This window comes from Nicotiana tabacum, chromosome 14 (assembly GCF_000715075.1).
Source record: "Nicotiana tabacum cultivar K326 chromosome 14, ASM71507v2, whole genome shotgun sequence".
NCBI classification, from domain to species: domain Eukaryota; kingdom Viridiplantae; phylum Streptophyta; class Magnoliopsida; order Solanales; family Solanaceae; genus Nicotiana; species Nicotiana tabacum.
Window position 1 is genome coordinate 111398704 of NC_134093.1, and position 17159 is coordinate 111415862.

Sequence of the window (17159 nt, forward strand, 5' to 3'; positions counted from 1 at the left end):
TGGTCAGGGGTTCAAACCATAAAATTATCCACTAACAATTAGATAAATGCGGAATGACGTCCACTGGAATGTTCTCTCTCCTTTTTTTTTTGTAATATTGGTAGAATTTAGTATAAAGAAATCATACCAGAATGGGTAGACCCTTTTGGATCTGATATATGCTTATAAAAAATGGTAGTGTGAGGAGGGGGTGATAGACAGATGTTATGTCCTGTGTTTATCTAGTTTTTTTTACTTGAATTGTTTATATTTGAAGTAAGCATCATTTGTAATTTAAAAAGTGAAATATGTTGACTAATACATGATATTACGCGTGGAGCACAACAACAATGACAACAAACTATTTCATAAGTGAGGTATGAAAAAGATAATGCGTAGATAGATTTATTTTTAATGCATAAAGATGGTATTCGCTCTCCACGAGGAATTTTTTCATCCCTAGAGGTTTAGATTTGAAACATATGATTAAGGATAGGAGAATTTCACCAATCAATCACACTCTTTAGGTGGTGAGTAGATGGATATTGATGATCCCAGATGTTGGCCTTTTACATTATTAGTACAATTATTTTTATATTAATAGTATAATTTAATCGAGTATAACATATTATTATTCTATTTTATAAATTACAAAATCAAACTAGTATTAAAGAATTCAATATTATTGTAAGTCGACTTAACCTGATAGTGTAAGAGATTCATGCACTGTCAATTAATGCACAAGAAATGAATTCCAAAAGGTAGCTTAAGTGCTAATGATTGGATTTTAGATTTAATATTTGTTCATATTTAATGAGAAGGGGAACCTTGGCGTAACTGATAAAGTTGTTGCTATGTAACCAGGAGTTCACGGGTTCGAGCCGTGGAAACAGGCTCTTGCAGAAATGCAGGGTAAGACTGCGTACGATAGACCCTTGTGGTCCGACCCTTTCTCGAACCCCGCATATAGCGGGAGCTTAGTGCACCGGGCTGCCCTTTTTTGTTCATATTTAATAAATTTCTGAACACAAAATACATTGTTAAGCAAAGGCTATTGGGTTCGACCGAACCTGTAGCTCGATTTTTGCCTCCGCACCTTGAAAATTAGTATTCATGATCAGAGCCTCAAGGTTAAGATTGTTTTGAAACTAATTCAAATATATTTTTTACCGTTTTAAAGAACCATTAATACCCCTTGAAAGACATGTTCAATTTTTACCACCTCTGTAAGGATTGCTCTTTCTAATCTTATGGAAAGTCATTATTGGAATAATGCCAAACTGGAGTATTTTCTTGAGCATCAAATAGCGTAAAGTATACTTCTTTCATTTTAATTGATGATGATGTGTCATAACTTGAATCGGTATATTATTTAACAAACAAATGAATACCTTTTAAAATTGTGGTATTTAAACATATTATATTATTTGTGTGGTTATAAAGCTTTTGTGACTTCTAGTCTAGCATTAGACATGCCATAATATTTTTTGTGAATATAAAAAATTCTCGTTAAAGGTAATTACGAAATGTAAAATTAATTATTTTCACATCCAATTTTTTTTTTAGAACGAAATAATAAGAAATAATGTCACATAAACTGAAATAACTAGTGCATTTTCGGGATGACAATTGATCATTTATTACATCATTTAGGAATAATTATTTTACAAATGGCGCAATACATAGTAACTATGTTTTAAAAAATGCACTTAAAATGGAGCTAAAAGTCGCATATGGGGTTCGCATTTGTGATTTATAAGTCGATGTAATATTAATGGAATGATGCATGAATGCGATTTAGAAGTCGTATTTAAAGAATGTGATTTATAAGTTGTACTTAGTAACTGCGATTTATAAATCTCATTTGATAAATGTGATTATAAGTTGGATATTTCGAGTCCCTTGATAATTGACACATTTGTATGACAATCAACAGGTTGAGGTCGGGCCTAACCTCCCATCTATATGATGGACTTTTGCTATAAAATAAATTGCATTTGTATGTCAAATTCTTTCGGGAAAAAACCTCTAAAACCAGAACAAACTCACATGGGAAGATACACATGGTGGAAGTGGAGTCATCCGACACCGTTTTGCCGGAAAAAAATATTAAATATTTATACTAATATTCTACAAAAATAAAGTAATATATAGTAATGACACCGTTTATTGGCAAAGAGTACTTCTTGGTCCACTGATAAGCTAATATTTGGGCTTGTAAAGGTCATCGGGGTTTGATGCTAAACATAGACATTTTATTTTTTTTAACATCTTTGAATGAGCATTTTTGTTAAAAAATTTGAAGCTCAGAAGAATTGAACCTACACCTCCCCTTCGCAATAATATTCAACTAAATCATTGGGCCAAGACTTTCAACTAGTGAAAAAAATGATATTAAATAATACTTATTTATTTTTTTTATTTATGTAAATACGACATCGCTTACGAAAAGTTCCGCGTACGCTCCTGCACGCACTCTCCGAAGCTCTCTCGCCGTCATGAAGGAGGATGTGGTGTCCAGGTATATGAATGCAATATTGTTTAGCAAATGTATTTATATAGGTTTATGTAACTTGGTAGAGAAGGGAACAGTAAAATTGTCTTCATTTGGCCTTTAGTTCATGGTTCGAGCCGTGAAATCAGATATTGATAGTTGCTTTAGGATAGGTTACCTACATCATACTACCTTGGGGTACGACCCTTCTCCGAACCCTACATGAACGCAAAATAATTCGTGGATGCGTTACTATTTTTTTTTTAATGTAATACCGGTAGAATATAGTATAAATAAAGAATGCCACTGTGGTTAGACCTGATCAAAAATAGTATAGAAGATTATTCTGAGTCCAGGGTCAGATCATGCTAAAGACTCTTCACATTTGGATCTGAAATTAGCTTTTAAAATATTCTAAGTTTGAGAAAGAGATGATAGACAAATGTGGTGTTCTGTGTTTATCAAGTTTTTTACTTCGAATTGTTTAAATTTGAAGCAAGCATCATTTGTAATTTTAAAAGTGAAAAAGATGTTGACTAATACACAACATTACACACGTGGAGTAGCTGATTTTTTTCTTTATGCATCCCGTATTAGAAATTATTAGTTCGATTAATTTAAATTTATGTCACGTAGAGCTTATTAAAGGAAGAATCACTTCCCACTATAAATTTGGCTCGAACTTGAGATTTCTCGTTAAAGGAAGGAAATTCATCCATCCTACACACTCTTTGGTGATAAGTTGACGAATATTGATGATCGGGAATGTTGATTTTTTGAGTGCTTTTGGGTCAAATATGTGTGAGTATGTAGAATATTCAGTTTTTAAGTTATACATATATACTAACAATTTCAATATTTTTACACTATTACTAATATTTAATTATATCAAAATTTTTGTAAAGAATTTTATATTATTAAATCAACTTAATTTGATAGTATAAAAAATTCATGCACTATCAACCTACATGATTTGAACTCCAAAAATCATATAAGTGTAAACGTGATTAATTGATGTTAGTACTATGAGTTAGGTCCTCAAGGCAGGGGTGTCAATGGTTCGGTTCGAACGGTTATTTTTTAAAATTTGTACCATATCAATTTTTCGGTTATTCTATTATGCATAACCAAAATTAGACTTTTCGAAACCGTCTCAATCATGTCGGTTTCTCTTCGATATCGGTATGGTTTGTTTAATTTTCGGTATTATTTTTTCAAATGTCATGTAAAAATCACTAGTAGATATAGAATGCAATAACATACGTACTTTTATAGGACTTAACAAACTCTCTAGATATTTCTACTCTTTAAAGAGTGATAAATTAAGAAAATATTAACATGGCCAGAGTATAGATAATCAACTACTCTACAGCAGCGTAAAAGAAACTAAACAAACCGAGTGAAAAGATATTAACCAAGTTGGAACTCAATAATAAAGTCTATAGAAGATTAAATATTCAAAAAGACAAATTTAAATCATATAAAAGGAAACATATTCAATACATTGTAGTTTGCTACTAATCGCTAGAATAGCTTGTGTCTTGCTAGTGAATATGTTGGAAATAATTTAGTTTCAATAGGAGTAACATTATAAGTTTGGGAATTAAGATTTTGAGTTTAATTACTTGTTTGCTTGTAACCATTTTCGCAATTTCAAGGCCCAAGGAAAATTTTAATACGTTATTATTCTTAAACTTAATATATAAATATATTTTTCACATGTAAATTTATTCGGTACGGTTTGGTATTTTTTCGGTTTATTTTTATAAAATAAAAAACTTACCCTAATTATTGGTTCGGTTGTAGATTTATATAAAAACCTACAATTTTAATAAAAAAAAATCAAGAAATCAGTTCGGTACGGTACGATTCGATCGATTTAATTGATTTTTAAATATCCATTGACACCCCTACCTCGTGGTTAAGATTTTTATAAGACTTGTTCAAACATACTTGTTAATATTTCATGTAATGTAAAACGGGGAAATAGTAATAGTCAGAAAACTTGTTCAGACATACTTGTTAATGTTTCATGTAATGTAAAAAGGGGAAATAGTCAGATTTACTCTTCCCCTTTTACATATTGTCTACGTTTCATCTTTATTATACTTTGCGAATAAAATTAACAACGATGCTATTATTCTTATCCCATATGCCCCTGAGCTGACGCCACGTGAAGTTTCTTGAAGATAAATGTGATAAAATAATACAAAGAAAATTGTCATATAAGGCGCCAAAGTCCAAAAAATAAATGGTTACATTAAAAAAATTGAGACTTTTAGGGATTATTTTCATCTTCGCTTAAGGGATTTAGATAACATCTGGTCGGGAAGAGCCACCACTAATTTCATCCAATAAAACAAAAGAATTATAAATTTTCAAAATAATAGTGTAATGACCCAACCGGTCATTTTAACTTTTAGAATCTCGTTCCCTAAAATAAAATTTCTTGTATGTGCTTTTAATGATTTATGACTTGCGGGAATGGTTGATTCGAGACTTGGAAGTGTTCGGGTTGAAATCGGAACACTTGGTTCCTTAAGTTGGACTTAAAGTGCCAAGTTTAACTTCGGTCAACATTTTTAGAAAACTACCCCGGAATCAGAATTTGACGATTCCAATAGCTTTGTATGGTGATTTTGGACTTAGGAGCATGTTCGGAATTTTTATTTGGAAGTCCGTAGTTAAATTAGGCTTGAAATGGCTAAAATAAGAATTTAAATTTGGAAGTTTGACCGGGGAGTTGACGTTTTGATACCGGAGTCGGAATCTAGTTTCGAAAATTTTTATAGCTCCGTTATATCATTTATGACTTGCGTGCAAAATTTGAGATCAATCGGACTTGAATTGATAGGTTCCGGCGTCGTTTGTAGAAATTGAAAGTTTCAAAGTTCATTAGGCTTGAATCTATGTGTGATTCGTGTTTTTAGCGTTGTTTGGTGTGATTTGAAGGTTCGACTAAGTTCGTATCATATTTTGGGACTTGTTGGTATATTTGGTTGAGAACCCGAGGGGCTCGGGTGAGTTTCGGACGGCTCACGGATCATTTTTGGCTTTTGGGAGATTGCTAATAGCTGCTGGAATTTTCCTCTGATTTCCTTATACGCGATCGCGTAAGTCCGTCTGCGATAGCGTATGGTAATTTGGGCAGCTAGAAATTTGTTCTATGCGATCGCGTGAGCAAGTCCGCGATCGCGTAGGTTTGGCAAGTCGTGCTATGCGAACGTGTGGCTGAGACCGCGTTCGCGAAGAGGAAAAGAAGCAGAAGTTGGACCACGCGCTTAATGCTTCGCGATAGCGTGAGGAGGCTCGCGATCGCGTAGGCTTGCGGAGACTGTGCTTCGTGTTCGCGTGGATTTTTCGCGATCGCATAAGGTTATTTTCTGGGCAGAAAAATTTGTGCTACGCGATTGCGTAGAAGGAATCACTAGGCAGAGAGTTTAAGTTCTGAAAATGGGACGATTTTTATTTTTAACGATTTGGAGCTCGGATTTGGACGATTTTTGGGAGATTTTCAGAGAAAATAATGGGGTAAGTGTTCTTAACTCAATATTGGTTAAATTACCCGAATCCATCACTATTTTTATCATTTAATTGGTGAATTAAGTTGGAAAAGTTTGAAAACCCTCTTGGATAAATTTGAGGGCCAAATTGTTATCAAAATTTAGTAATTTTGGTATGAGTAGACTCGTGGTTGAGTGGCGTTCATATTTCGTAACTTTCGCCGGATTCCGAGACGTGGGCCCCACGGGCTATATTTTGAGTTAATTTCGGATTTTTATTGAAAAATATAGTATTTTCTTATAGAATTGATTCCTATAATTTTTAGTGATTGTATCGAATTATTTTGGCTAGATTCGAGCCAGATAGAGTTGGATAATCGTGGAAAAGGCCTTCTAGTGGATTAAATTGGAGCAAATTGAGGTAAGTCTCTTGTCTGATCTTGTGAGGGGAAAATTACCTCATAGGTGATTAAATTAATAATTGTTGTTAATTGTGGGGGCTATGTACGCACGAGGTGATGAGAGTCAGTGCGTAGCTACTATTAATGCTAAAGTTCGGGTAGTTTAGGACTCAAAAGCATGAATTACTTGTGTAAATTGTATTCTTTACTTAATTAAATTATTTGATATATATATATATATTATGAATTGTTAGGGAAGATATTAAAAGATGAAAATCTCATATGCTTAATTTTCTGTTTAAATTAATTAACTGTTAAAAGAAATTGATCATCCTCCCGAATTTATCTTATAATGAATATACTCTCCTTCCGGAGGTACATGAGAAAATGTCCTCCTTTCTTGTGGAGCAGGCCGAATGCCTCGACAAGATAAATGTATCTATGGATCGCGTCGCACGTCTCTCGGCACTGTACACGACACTCTAGATCGGGCCGTACGACCTCGGCAGAAATCGTGCCTAATAATAATAATTATACGATACTTTGATAGTTTATTACAGCTTGTGAAGTTAATTGATAAATTGAAAATCTTTGAAATTTAAAGAATTATTATCCCTGCTTGTTAAAGAATTATTGTTATTCATTTAAATGAGACTAATTGATAAATTGAAAATTTATTGATATTGAAGGAATTTAATTATTTCTGGTAGTTAAATAAATTATTGTTAATTCTGTGAATTATGTTGATTTAGATATTCTAATTTTATTTCAATTATTATTATTGACCCATAGTGAGTGTCAAAGTCGGCCACCTCGTCTCTACCACTTTGAGATTAGGCTTGATATTTACTGGGTACACGTTATTTACGTACTCATACTACACTTGCTGCACTTTTTGTGCAGGACCTGAGGCAAGTACTAGTGGAGGACCTGTCATCTTACACCCACGTTATCCAGAGGCGTAGTGGTGACCTGCCTTGCTGAGCCGTTCTGCAGCTACCAGTGTCTCTCCTTGTATTTTCATTCTGTCTATTTTTATTTCAGACAATATTTTTTGGAGTTTTGTATAATCTACTAGATGCTCATACACTTGTGACGCCAGTTCTTGGCACACACATTGGTAGAATTTGAATTGTATTATTTTCTTGGATTTAAGTTAATCGGTATCTTTTCAAATTTCTTTAATATTGCTAGTAAAATAATAAAATTTCTTAGAAAATTATTCTAAAAATAATTGATATATGTTTAATTTATTTGTTGGCTTGCCTAGCTGTAGTGTTGGGCGCCATCACGACCTATAGGTGAAATTGTGTCGTGACAACATGGTATTATAGCAATAGGTTCATGTAGGTCTCACAAGTTATGAGCAGACCTAATAGAGTCTTGCAGATCGGTACGGAGACGTCTGTACTTATCTTCGAGAGGCTATAGGGTGTTAGGAAACTACCTTTCTTCATATTCCATCGTGCAATTAATGTAGTACTAAATATCCTTATCTTATTCTCTACCTGATGGTGAGAACGCGCTCTAATGAGGTCACAGACCAGGGAAGAGCTACTCCCCCAGTTGCTAGAGGCCGAGGGAGGGCTCCAGCCCGTGGTAGAGGGCTAGGACGTCCCAGGACTGTTCCAGTTATGCCGCCAGTGGGTCCAGCAGAGAACCCCATTGTTGAGGAACAGGGTGAGGTGTCTGTGGCAGAGCCAGCTCCGGTGGATTTCACATCTGCACCGGGATTCCAGGACGTTATAGGTCGTATGCTGCGCTTCATGGACAATATGACTCAGGCCAGTTTATTTCCGGCGGACCTAGCCACATCTCAGGCGGGCGGGGGAGCACAGACCCCTACCGCGCAGGCTCATGGACAAGTAACTACTGTATATCAGACCCAGGGTGCACTACCAGTGGGTGGAACCCAGCCAGTGGTAGCAGCTACACCTGAACCCAGGTCAGGTGCAGCAGCTGATCCTCAGAAACTATTAGACATATAGACTAGACTACATCCTCCTGTCTTTGGGGTTGAGCGACATGAGGATCCCCAAAATTTCGTTGATCGGTGCAAGGATAGACTGTACAATATGAGGATATTGGAGTCTCATGGGGTACACTTTGGTACTTTTCAGCTTGAGGGCAGAGCCCGTAGATGGTGGCAGTCTTATGTTTTTGGCAGACCAACAGATTCTCCTCCCATGACTTGGGACAGGTTCACCCGTATTTTTCTGTACAGGTATATTCCACCCTCTCAGAGGGAAGAGTTGATGCTTCAGTTTGAGCAACTCCAACAAGGTCAGATATCAGTGACCGATTATGAGGCGAGGTTTTCTGAGTTATCTCGCCATGCACTTATGATACTCCCTACTGAGGCGGAGAGAGTGCGGAGGTTTGTTGCAGGTTTACATACTGGCATTCAAGCCACTATAGCTCGAGAGGTTGAGATGGGTACTTCTTATGAGCTAGTCGTGGAGATAGCTCGCAGAATTGAGGGTGTACGTCAGCAGAGCCGAGAGTAGGTTATGAGAGATAAGCGGTTCAGGTATTCTGGAGAGTTCAGAGGTGCTCCGTCTGGGGGCAGAGGTCAGTTCGTTAGAGGACAGCCCAGCAGGCCCCCATATCCAGCACCACCGTCTCCTCGAGGTGCTCCAGTGCGACCCTATTTCATTGCTACACCAGAAAGTTCTTATCACCCACCAGCTATTCAGGGTCCTCCCAGTGGGTATTCAGTTCCCCAGGTCCAGACTCTTAGTCAGTAGCCCATCGCACCGAAGAGTTGTTACGAGTGCGGGGATCCCAGTCACATACAGAGATTCTGCCCCAGACTTCGGGGTAAACTAGTGCAACAGGGTCAGCAGCCTATGATTACCGGACCAGTTGCTCCACCAGTTGTCCGACCACCAAGAGGTGGAGGACAGGTGGGTAGGGGTCGTCCTAGAGGTGGAGGTTAGCCAGGTGGAGGCCAGCCAGTTGGCGCTCCAACTCAGTTCTATGCTTTTCCATCCATACCAGATGTAGAGGCCTCAGATGCAGTGATTACATGTATTATTTCTGTTTGCAGCAAAGATGCCTCAGTATCATTTGATTCAGGATCTACGTATCCATATGTGTCATCTCTATTTGCTCAATTCCTGGGTGTTTCTCGTGAGTCCTTGAGTACTCCTGTTTATGTGTCCACTCCTGTGGGCGATTCTGTTGTTGTGAACCGGATCTACCGGTCCTGTATTATTACATTCTGTGGTTATGAAATTAGAGCAGATCTCATATTGCTTTATATGACCGATTTTGAAATTATTCTGTGCATGGATTGGCTATCTCCATATCATGTTATTCTAGATTGTCATGCCAAGACTATTACCTTGGTTATTCCAGCATTGCCTAAGCTGGAGTGGAAGGGTTCGTCTGTTAGTTCATTTAATCGAGTTATTTCTTTTATAAAGGCTCAACACATGGTTGAGAAGGGTTGTTTGGCTTATCTAGCCTATGTTCGAGATACTACTGTAGAGACTCCGGCTATTGATTCAGTGCCTGTAGTTCGGGAGTTCTCCGATCTATTTCCTTCAGATCTTTCAAGTATGCCACCTAATCGTGATATTGATTTCTGTATTGACTTGGCTCCAGATACCCAGCCTATATCTATCACACTGTATTGCATGGCTCCGAAAAAATTGAAAGAATTGAAAGAACAACTTGAGGAGTTACTATCCAAAGGGTTCGTCATACTGAGTGCATCGCCTTGGGGTGCACCGGTACTATTTGTGAAAAAGAAGGATGGAACAATGCGGATGTATATTGATTATCGCCAATTGAACAAAGTCACTATTAAGAACAAGTACCCGTTGCCGCGTATTGACGATCTATTTGACCAGTTGTAGGGTGCTAGGGTGTTCTCTAAGATCGACTTGAGGTCGGGGTACCATCAGTTGAAGATTCAGAATTTGGATGTTCCGAAGACTGCTTTCCTGACTAGATATGGTCATTATGAGTTTCTGTGATGTCCTTCGGTTTAACTAACGCCCCGGCAGCGTTTATGGATCTAATGAACAGGGTATTCGGGCCATATATTGATTCGTTTGTCATTGTCTTCATGGATGACATTTTGATCTACTCGCGGAGTAAGGAGGAGCATGAGCAGCATATGAGAGTAGTGCTTCAGACATTGCGGTAACAAAAGCTATATGCTAAGTTCTCTAAATGTGAGTTCTTGCTAGAGTCTGTAGCATTTTTGGGACATATTGTATCGGGCGAGGGCATTAAGGTTGATCCCAAAATGATTGAGGCAGTTCAAAATTGGCATCGTCCCACTTTGGCGACTGAGATCAGGAGTTTTCTGGGTATAGCAGGTTATTATCGTCGGTTCGTGGAGGATTTTTCATCTATTGCAGCACCTTTGACCAAATTAACCCATAAGGGTGCTCCGTTTTGATAGTCCGATGATTGTGAGGCGAGCTTTCAGAAGCTCAAGACAACATTGACTACAGCACCAGTGTTATTATTGCCTTTCGGTTCAGGGATGTATACAGTGTATTGTGACGCTTCACGCGTTGGTTTGGGTTGTGTATTAATGCAGGAAGGGCGAGTTATTTCATATGCTTCATGTCAACTGAAGCCCTACAAGAAGAATTATCGGGTACATGATTTGGAGTTAGTTGCAATTGCTCACGCTCTTAAGATTTTGAGGCATTATCTTTATGGGGTGTCTTGTGAAGTTTACACTGATCATCGCAGTTTGCAGCATTTGTTCAAGCAGAGGGACCTAAATTTGAGGCAGCGCAGATGGCTGGAATTACTGAAAGATTATGATATTACTATCCTATATCATCTAGGCAAAGCAAATGTGGTTGCAGACGCCTTGAGTAGAAAGGCGGAGAGTATAGGTAGTTTGGCTTTCATTTTAGCAGAGGAGAGGCCATTAGGTTTGGATGTTCAGTCCTTAGCCAACAGACTTGTGTGACTGGATATTTCAGAGCCCAGCCGAGTTATTGCATGTGTTGTAGCTCAGTCTTCACTATTTGAGCAGATCAAGGCTCGCCAGTAATGATGATCCACACTTAATGATTCTTCGAGAAACAATACTACGGGGTGGTTCCAAGGAAGGTACTATTGGTGCGGATGGTGTTCTGCGACTCCAGGATCGTCTATGTGTTCCTAATGTGGATGGACTGAGGAAGAAGATCCTAGCGGAAGTACACAGTTCTCGGTATTCTATTCATCCAGGTGCTACGAAGATGTATCGTGACCTGAGGCAGCATTATTGGTGGCGACGAATAAAAAAGAACATTGTTGAGCATGTAGCTAGGTGTCTAAATTGTCAGCAAGTTAAATATGAGCACCAGAGTCCAGGTGGCCTACTTCAGCAGATGACTATACCGGAGAGGAAATGGGAACGCATCACTATGGACTTTGTAGTTGGGTTGCCGCAGACATTGCGTAAGTTTGATGCAGTTTGGGTCATTGTCGATAGGTTGACCAAGTTGGCACACTTTATTCCTGCTGTGACTACGTACACTTCAGAGAGGTTGGCCCAGATATATATTCAGGAGATAGTTTGGTTGTACGTTGTGCCAATTTCTATCATATCAGATAGAGGCCCTCAGTTTACTTCACATTTCTAGAGAGCAGTACATAGTGAATTGGGGACCCGTGTAAAGCTCAGCACAACCTCTCATCCGCAGACCAACGGGCAGTCAGAGCGGACAATTCATATTTTGGAGGATATGCTCAGGGCATATGTGATTGACTTTGGAGGTCACTGGGATCGTTTCTTGCCTTTGGCCGAGTTTGATCATAATAACAGTTACCAATCCAGCATCGAGATGGCTCCATTTGAGGTTTTATATGGTCGGTGATGTCGTTCGCCCATCGGATGGTTTGAGGCCGGTGAGTCTAAGTTATATGGTACTGATTTGGTGAAAGATGCCTTGGTAAAGGTAAATTTGATTCAGGAGCGACTTCGTACAGCGCAGTCCAGATAGAAGAGTTACACAGATCAGAAAGCACGTGATTTATCCTTTATGATGGGTGAAAAAGTTCTTTTGAAGGTTTCGCCGATGAAGGGAATCATGAGATTCGGGAAGAAGGGCGAGTTGAGCCCAAGGTTTATAGGCCCATTTGAGGTGTTGAGACGAGTTGGGGATGTTGCTTATGAGCTTGCACTGCCTCCCAGTCTATCGGTAGTTCATCCAATTTTCCATGTATCTATGCTCCGGAAGTATCATGCTGACCTATCACATGTGTTAGACTTTAGCACAGTTCAACTAGATAATAGTTTGGGCTATGAAGAAGAACCAATTGCCATTGTTGATAAACGGGTTCGCCAGTTGAGGTCCAAGAGGATTTCTGCAGTAAAATTCCAATGGAGGGGCCAACCAATCGAGGAAGCGACTTGGGATACCGAGAAAAATATGCGGAGCAAATGTCCACACTTATTCGGCACTCCAGGTATTATTCTTAACCCGTTTGAGGACGAACGTTTGTTTAAGAGGTAGAGAATGTAATGACATAACCGGTCATTTTAACTTTTAGAACCTCGTTCCCTAAAATAAAACTTTTCGTATGTGCTTTTAATTATTTATGACTTGCGTGGATGGTTAATTCGGGGCTTAGAATTTTTCGGGTTGAAATCGGAACACTTGGTTCCTTAAGTTGGCCTTAAAGTACCAAGTTTGACTTCGGTCAATATTTTTAGAAAACGATCCCAGAATCAAGATTTGACGATTTCAATAGCTCCATATGGTGATTTTGGACTTAGGAGCGTGTTCGGAATTTTTATTTGGAAGTCCGTAGTTAAATTAGGCTTGAAATGGCTAAAACAAGAATTTAAGTTTGGAAGTTTGACCGGGGAGTTGACTTTTTGATACCGGGGTCGGAATCCAGTTTCGAAAATTTAATAGCTCCGTTATGTCATTTATGACTTGTATGCAAATTTTGAGGTCAATCGGACTTGAATTAGTAGGTTCCGGCGTCGTTTGTAGAAATTGGAAGTTTCAAAGTTCATTAGGCTTGAATCTATGTGTGATTCGTGTTTTTAGCGTTGTTTGGTATGATTTGAGGGTTCAACTAAGTTTGTATCATATTTTGGGACTTGTTGGTGTATTTAATTGAGGACCCGAGGGGTTCGGGTGAGTTTCAGACGGCTAACGGATTATTTTTGGCTTTTGGGAGATTGGTGATAGCTGCTAGAATTTTCCTCTGATTTCCTTATACGCGATCGCGTAAGTCCGTCTGTGATTGCGTAGGGTAATTTGGGCAGCTGGAAAATTATTCTATGCGATCGCGTGGGCAAGTGCGCGATCGCGTAGGTTTGGCAAGCCGTGCTATGCAAACGCGTGGCTAAGATCGCGTTCACAAAAAGGAAACGAAGAAGAAGCTGGACCACGCACTTAATGCTTCGCGATCGCGTGAGGAGGCTCGCTATCGCGTAGGCTTGCGGAGACTGTACTTCGCGATTGTGTGGGATTTTTCGTGATCGCGTAGGGTTATTTTCTGGGCAGAAAAAATTGTGCTATGCAACTCACGCGATCGCGTAGAAGGAATCACTGGGCAGAGAGTTTAAGTTCTGAAAATGGGACTTCGTCCCCTTTTCCATTTTTAACGATTTGGAGCTCGGATTTGGACGATTTTTGGGAGATTTCCAGAGAAAACAATGAGGTAAGTGTTCTTAACTCAATATTGGTTAAATTACTTGAATCCATCACTATTTTTATCATTCAATTGGTGAATTTGGTTGAAAAAGTTTGAAAACCCTCTTGGATAAATTTGAGAATTTGAGGGCTAAATTGTTATCGAAATTTAGTAATTTTGGTATGAGTAGACTCGTGATTGAGTGGGCGTTCATATTTCGTAACTTTCGTCGGATTTCAAGACGTGGGCCCAACGAGCTATATTTTCTTATGAAATTGATTCCTATAATTTTTAGTGATTGTATCGAATTATTTTGGCTAGATTCGAGCCAGACACAATTGGATAGTCGTGTAAAAGGCCTTCTAGTGGATTAAATTGAAGAAAATTGAGGTAAGTCTCTTATCTAATCTTGTGAGGGGGAAATTACCTCATAGGTGATTAAATTAATAATTGTTGTTAATTGTGGGGGCTATGTACGCACGAGGTGACGAGAGTTCGTGCGTAGCTACTAATAATGCTAAAGTTCAGATAGTTTAGGACTCAAAAACATGAATTACTTGTGTAAATTGTATTCTTTATTTAATTAAATTATTTGATAATATATATATATATATATATATATATATATATATATATATATATATTGTAAATTGTTAGGGAAGATATTAAAAGATGGAAATCTCATATGCTTAATTTTCTGTTGGAATTAATTAACTGTTAAAAGAAATTGTTCGTCCTCCCGAATTTATCTTATAATGAATATACTCTCCTTCCGGAGGTACATGAGAAAATGTCCTCCTTTCTTGTGGAGCGTGCCGAACGCCTCGGCAGGATAGATACATCTATGGATCGCGCTGCACGTCCCTCGGCAGTGTACACGACACTCTGGATCGGGTCGTACGACATCGGCAGAAATTGTGCCTAATAATAATAATTACACGATACTTTGATAGTTTATTGTAGCTTGTGAAGTTAATTGATAAATTGGAAATCTTTGCAATTTAAAGAATTATTATCCCTGCTTGTTAAAGAATTATTGTTATTCCTGTAAATGAGACTAATTGATAAATTAAAAATTTATTGGAATTGAAGGAATTTAATTATTTCTGGTGGTTAAATAAATTATTGTTAATTCTGTGAATCATGTTGATTTAGATATTTTAATTTTATTTCAATTATTATTATTGACCCATAGTGAGTGTCAAAGTCGATCATCTCGTCTCTACCACTTTGAGATTAGGCTTGATACTTGTTTACGTACTCATATTACACTTGCTGCACTTTTTGTGCAGGACCTGATGCAAGTACTAGTGGAGGACCTATTATCTTACACCCACATTATCCAGAGGCATAGTAGTGAGCTGCCTTGCTGAGCCGTTCTGCAACTATCAGTATCTCTCCTTGTATTTTTATTCTGTCTATTTTTATTTCAGACAGTATTTTGGAGTTTTGTATAATCTACTAGATGCTCATACACTTGTGATACCAGTTCTTGGCACACACATTGGTAGAATTTAGAATTGTATTATTTTTTTGGATTTAAGTTAATCGGTATCTTTTCTAATTTCTTTAATATTGCTAGTAAAATAATAAAATTTCTTAGAAAATTATTCTGAAAATAATTGATATATGTTTAATTTATTTGTTGGCTTGCCTAGCTGTAGTGTTGGGCGCCATCACGACCTATAGGTGAAATTGGGTCGTGACAAATAGATAGAAATACTGCAATAACATACATTTTGGTTTTTAAATTCAAATTCATTGGAACAAAAGAGGTTTGGTTGGGTAGTGACCAGACTAGTCCATGAGAATAAGAGGGTCCTTTCGAACAAAATCAAGTGGTAAGTGAACTTAGGGCTATCAAATTTGGCCTAAGCCCAAATGACCCGCCCAACCCGCCCAAGGTTGGATTGGTTATTGACCCGTCCATTTATGGAACCCAATCCATCTCAACACATTTAAAGTTGGGTTGATTTTTAGCCCAAATTGATCCATGAGTAACTTTGCCAAAATATCTTAGAAATAAATTTATTTTTTTTGTTTGATATGTTATCTATGACCATAACAAACGGAAAAAATTATTTAGTAATTATTCAATTCATAAGAAAACAACATATATTAACTAAAGATTGATAAGAGTTGGGCGGGTTGGGCTACTACCCAAATTTTAGTTCATCTTGACCCAAGTAACTTTTGGGCGGATCATTTGACCCGCACAATTATTGACTCAACCCGTTTTGACCCGCCTAAAATCGACCCAAAAGGCCCAGCCTCTTTGAATTGGGCTTTAGAAAGAGAGAGCTTTTAATCATTTTGGGCTTCAAATCAGATCAGCCCAGCCTCTTTGAATTGGGTAAAGGTGCATCGAGTCCAAGAGGCGATCAATATGATTCAGCAATGATTTTTTTAAATCATATTTGGCCGATTGGTAAAAATAATTTACAACTGCTAACCAAATATATAAAATAGATATATTTATCGATTATTATTTGTAGGAATAACAATCCTACGTAAAACTCCCATTATAACCTCAACCCCTTTAGTCGTTTTGGCATTTTCTTATGGGACAAAGCAAATCTACTTTTAATTGCTAAAAATTGCAAATGTTTTATATGTAATTGCAAATAATTGCTAAAAATTTCTCAATATGTAATATTCAACTAAATTTTTTAAAAGAAAAATGTTATGAATCGAGCGCATTCTCTAAGTTGTAGTCAAATAGTCAAAAAAGAAAATAAATACTTCCTCCGATCACTTTTACTTGACACGTTTTGACTTTTCACACCCCTTAAAAAATAATAAATGAAGTGCATAATTTATCATGTTACCCATATTAATTGATGCATATTTTATTACATTTGAGAAAATGATTTGAAATGGTAATAAATACTGTGGGTAAAACAGGAAAAAATTTGTTGTCTTCTCTTGATATGCGTAAAGTGCCAAGTAAAAGTGAATATCTATTTTTAGTATACAGAAGAGATCGGATGAAGTAAATGTTATAAGGACATTAGTTAGTCTTATAAGACCTTTTCTCTCATGATTATTTTAGAATATTTATTGAGGTTGTCTTGTCTTTTAGCTAGTCTCAATTTTGCCTTTTAAACATTTAAAGCATGCATTACCTTACCTCTTTCTAAACCAGTAAATACTTTTGAAAGTTTAATACTA